Raw genomic sequence first — 5,498 nt, 5'->3', positions numbered from 1 at the left:
CCGATTATGCAGGACATGCAGATAGTAGGAAGTCCACTTCTGGCTATGTATTCACCTATGCTGGAGGTGCTGTCTCTTGGATGTCCAAGGTTCAGAAGTGTACGGCTTTGTCTACCACTAAGGCCGAGTATGTTGCAACCACTGAGGCTTGCAAGGAGGCCATATGGCTAGGCCATCTAGTTTGCTGACCTTGGGATTGATGCTATACCTACACTGCATTCAGATTCTATGAGTGCCATTCAATTGGCTAAGAATCCAGTCTTCCATGCGAAGACAAAACACATTGAGGTGAGGTATCACTTCATACGTGGTGTCGTGGAGGACAAGTCTGTTGACCTTGTCAAGATCTCCACTGATGAGAATCCTGCAGATCTGCTCACAAAAAGCCTCACTACTGAGCGCTTTGCCTTCCTCAGGAGATTCATGGGCGTTGGATGAGATGTTGCCTTTCCTCATCCCTTGTACCTATGTACAGTTGTACTGTCTTTTTCTTTTCTTTCTCTCTCACTGGGGCAGATTCACCTTTAAGTGGGAGGTTGTTGGGGTAAAGGTGCCTCCACCATGCCGCCCCATGTATTACTACACTGACAGTACCCGCCACTGCACACTGCAGGTGGCGGGCGCCCGTCACGTCACTTTATTCTTTACATTCATTTTTTAGTGACTAGTAAATAAAGGAAGGCCCCGTCACACATTGTGACTGTTGGAGTTCCCATTTCTTGTCTCTCTCTTTCTTGCTCTTGCTCTCCCGCCATAGCTCGTGTGCAAGCTTCGAGCCTTCTCACCTTTCATCTCTCCTGAGATGTAGTAGATATCTTTATGGCCCTCCTTCATCCTGGTCACATAGTCCTTGAGGCTTGTCATCTCATCCCCACTCTTTGTCGAGTGGTAGCACAGAAGCTCTGCGAGTTTGGCACAATTTTGGCTGTCTTCATGTACTCCAAGTTTGATGTTCTTGGAGAAAGCCTCGTAGAACTTATTGTAGTCTTCTTTGTTTTCAGCGATGTCAAAGAACAGCTCGATGCACTTCTTCACCACGTTCTTCTTAATGACCTTCAGGATCTTATTCTGCTATAGCATCTCACAAGAAATGTTCAGAGGAAGGACTTCAGAATCGACCACATCCTTTACGAAGTTTAGGTACTCAAGGATAAGCTCCTTACAGCATTCGATCTCTTCCCCACCCCCGATACAAAGCAGGTTCCCCATTCGAGCCTCCTTCCGATTGCAGTATTGCAGCACTTTTGTCTCCTTCTACAATATTAATGTTTGATTGCCTTTCTCCTTCAGACTCAAGGATCTGAGCTCGTTTCCTCCTCTCAGCTTCTGCTTGTATTTCCATAGTTTGTCGAACACCAGGAGGTGGTGATATATCCTTTATCTCATAGTGCAGGTATTGAAGACCCCACGATGTGGCAGCCAAATTGCTTCCTCCCTTCCACAGTAATCTCCATGTCATTACGTCAAAGTCCAGCAGCTGATTAAACATGCAATGTGCTTCATTAAGGCATCCAAACTTTGCATACAACTCAATGATAGAGCTTCAAATTACTCTCTCTAATTTGAAATGGTTTCTAACTATTTGGTCATGTAAAATTCTCCCATTCTTGTGAGAGATGCACACCCTTTCAACACACACTGGTACGTTACCTTTTTTGCCTAGAGACCCTGCCATTGTATGTCTTTGAAAAGCTCCAGGGCAGCAGTGTCATTTCCATGATGTATATTCTCCACATCAAACCCACTCTGAACAAATTGACTGTGTACTAATTGCCCAAGCTCCACATCCCTTGAACGGGTGTAGGCCTTGAATGTCAACAAGTAGGCAACTTTGCTTGGTTTAATGCCCTCATCAAGCATTTTGTCGTACTGTTTGAGAGCAAAAATACCATCACTGCATCGGACATGTGCACCAACCATGGTTGTCCATGCAACTACATTGTGGACTGATAATCTATCAAACAATTGGCATGACAATATCTATGTAAGGCAAAAAATCCTGGCCCAAGCACTTGCAAAGCCTTGCCTTTTGTGACTCTTGATCATCCTCTAAGCATATACTATTCGGGGACTCTAAAGCATCAGCATCAATATGCCTTGAGGTCCCTACACCTACAGAAGGATGTTTGCTCCTCATTGATCTTTGAATTCTAGTTGGAATTAAGACTTTAGATTGTTGGGCACTTCTAGCTGAGTCATTAATTGATGATGCTTTTCGTTTTGATGCCGCTCTTCCCTGTCCCTGTTCTGAGGAAGAGACCCCTAGCAGTTGACCAGCAGTGACAAATCCAAGCCCTGCAACATCTCCAATGACGTCTTGTTGTTTTGAAGGGACCCCCTCTCTAGCTGATAAAGAAGGACATGAATGTTCCTGTTCAAATTGTGTACCCAAAAAGCCTAAACTAGACTCTGCTTGACCAGAAAACCCACCTGACACATTTTGTACCAAGCTGGTCTTTCCAAAGGTATCTTCAGCGCAGTCTGGGTTATCTTTGAGCATGCAAGCTCTGGATCTTAGCCCATTTCTCGAGCATATAATACTGGATGCCAAGTCTATCTCAACCTTTAAATGAGACTTGCAAGGATCATCAGAGGTAACCTGTCTCGGTGCATGTGTGTTGCTTGTAAACAGTGTTTTCTGGTGCTCAGGCGATTCCAAAACTCTTGTTCCCAAATTTTCCCCTTCTAGCAGTGACCCCTCTATTCTAGATTCTTTAAATGCTGATCTTTCTGCATTCCGTGATGCACTTTGCTGTGCAGAATTCTCAACCTCCAAGTCAACCACATTTCTGTTTTGGATCTGCATACCTGATCTCTTAACTTTCCTAATACTTGATTTTGATAAATATCTCAGTGTTCTTTTGTAAGTCAAGAGCTGTGTCATTTCTCTCTTCTTTGTTAGAAAGTTCTACATGTCAGGTGCTATACTTTGGAGATTATAAAGCTGACAGAAACTTCGCACAAATGGACATCAGCAAGTCCGGATGGCTTCTCGGCTTCTCCCCTGCATGTTTCCAGACCCCTCTCCACTATACTGCCCACGCAAAACAAAAATGCAAACACAACAACTAAGTATGTACAAAATAACAAATGCTACACACACAACTTTTTGGTGAATTCCACACCTCGGATGCGCAGCAGTACAACATCCACCCCCTCTGATCCTGCGCATCCTCCGGATGGGCCAACTACCCATGATCATTATCGTCAAGATCCACGAACAGATCAATCTCTTCATTGTGTATTTCCGGTATATCAGCAAGATTATTTGTCATAGCATCTATCTCTTCTATTGGAGTTTCTTCTCGTTGCCCTTCTCTTGCAAATTCTTCCAATGCATAATCCTCATCATCTCTTTTCTTGAAAATCTTGATTCTTTTTCTTGCAATAGGCACTCTAAGCACTGTCCCATCCAATTATGTCAACTCATATGTTGCATTATCAAAGACATGTCTGACTATGTATGGCCCAAACCATCTTTTTACCATCTTTCGAAGTACAGTATGCTGATTTTCAAGGCTACTATCAAAGTAATACCCAGTCTCCCTCTTCTATTGCTCTAGGCTGCAAGCGATGCCTGCTATCAAACCTGTCCTTATTTCTAAGTCTAGCAACCTTCAACCTGTCAATAGCTAGCTGAATATCCTCTGGTCTTCTCTCAACTGCCGGATCCGAAGAGCTAAGAGCTCCTCTCTCGTCAAATCCTCCTGCCAAGGTAAAACTAACCAAGTCAAAGCACAAGTCTCAGTCGGCATAATCGGTTTTGGACCATACATCAACTCTATGGGCATATATCCTGTGGTAACACTGTGAGTCATACGATCAGCCCACAAAGCAAATGGTAGAAGTCTCGGCCATTCTCCAATCCATCCTCTGCATGCTTTGGCTAATGCTTTCACTATCGGCGGATGCCCTCTTTCACTCTTTCCATTTCCCTCTGGATTGTATGCTGTGGTTAGAGCCAACTTGATTCCTAGTTGAGAGAAAAACTCCCCAGCTTCATATGCATCCAATTCAACACGATCTGCAGTGATCTTACCCACGCAGCCATACCTGCATAAAATTTCTTCCAATAAGAACTTACACACTGCACTAGTGGTCTTCGTTCTCAAAGGTCTGCCCTCAACATGATTGGTAAGATCCTCTCTAGCCAAAACAATATATCTCATCTGCCATAGACCCATAGGCATAGTAACCAAGTCAACTACCCACTTATAATGAATGCATAGCGGATAGGTCGGATGAATCTCATCTTGATGACGCACTACGGAATACATCTGAAAGTCTTTGCAAAGTCTCTACAAAGTGAGAAACATCTCTGTACATGCCTTTCCACCAATATTTCTTCTTGATTTTCTCATAAGTAGCCCACACTCCTTTATGACCAGCCCAAGGACTCTCATGATACTCTCTCATCACTTGTAACTGGGTCTCTTTATCGCAAACAACTCGCAAGGGTAATCCACCTCTTTTCTTCGGGTGCTCCCAAAGAAATCCATCATTGAGGAAATAACCATAGGCTTTTCTTCTGATCTTCTTGAACTCTTCATCTGTTCATTCATCTCTTTTGCTTAATGTACTAAGGTACTTGCCAATCTGCAACCAATCTCCAACATAGAGCTCTTCTATGAAAGCCACAATATCATAGACATGGCAAACATGATCAACCATAGCAGCTTAAATTTTTGCATTATCCTCTTCTACAAGTAGTGTCTCCTCATCATCATATCTGGCTCTAGACAGCATATCCGCCACTGGATTATTCTTCCCTGCTATGTGTTTAAATTCTGGATTTAATGACTTGATGTATGCAATCCATCTCAGCATAGTTATATCTGGAGTAGAGCAACTCGTAATCATATCTATCAATGGCAAGCAATCTGTCTCTACCACAACTGAGTCTCCAATAAAGTACTCCTTGTCACATTTGAGAGCCATAACAATTCCCAGTAATTCCATCTTGATTTGCGGATACCTCCTCTGTCTCTCATTTAGGACTTTCGCCCCAAACCGAATAGCATACCTATTTTCATCTGCATCATCTTGACCCACAGCCCAACAATTGGACTAGTGTCAACTATCAATACAATAGGCCTTCCGCAATTATAATCCGCTTTCCTGAGAGTAGGAGCAATCTGCAATAACTTCTTCAATTTCTGCATGGCTCTAGTGTAGCTCTCATCCCAATAAAAATTCTGCCCTTTCGAAGCAGCTGATATAAACAATCTGCTATGTGTGCAAAATGGGGTATCCAAATCATGTAAAACACACAAGCTCCAATGAATCTTCGTACCTCTGAAGTGGTAGAATAATACTCCGTAATCTTTCCTATAGCATCCACCTTCTCAAGTGAAGGTTTCCTGCCATAATACCCACACATATGTCCAACAATGACAACCTCATTTACTCCAAAAACATATTTTTGCCCTGATAGTGTCAAGTTCACTTCTTCTAACCTGGCCAAAATATTTTCACAAGATGAAATATGATTAGCCACA

Source organism: Lygodium microphyllum, chromosome 8, assembly GCF_053477565.2.
Source record: "Lygodium microphyllum isolate KBCC chromosome 8, Lygodium_microphyllum_v1.1.10, whole genome shotgun sequence".
Classification (NCBI taxonomy): domain Eukaryota; kingdom Viridiplantae; phylum Streptophyta; class Polypodiopsida; order Schizaeales; family Lygodiaceae; genus Lygodium; species Lygodium microphyllum.
This window is presented reverse-complemented; position numbering follows the sequence as displayed.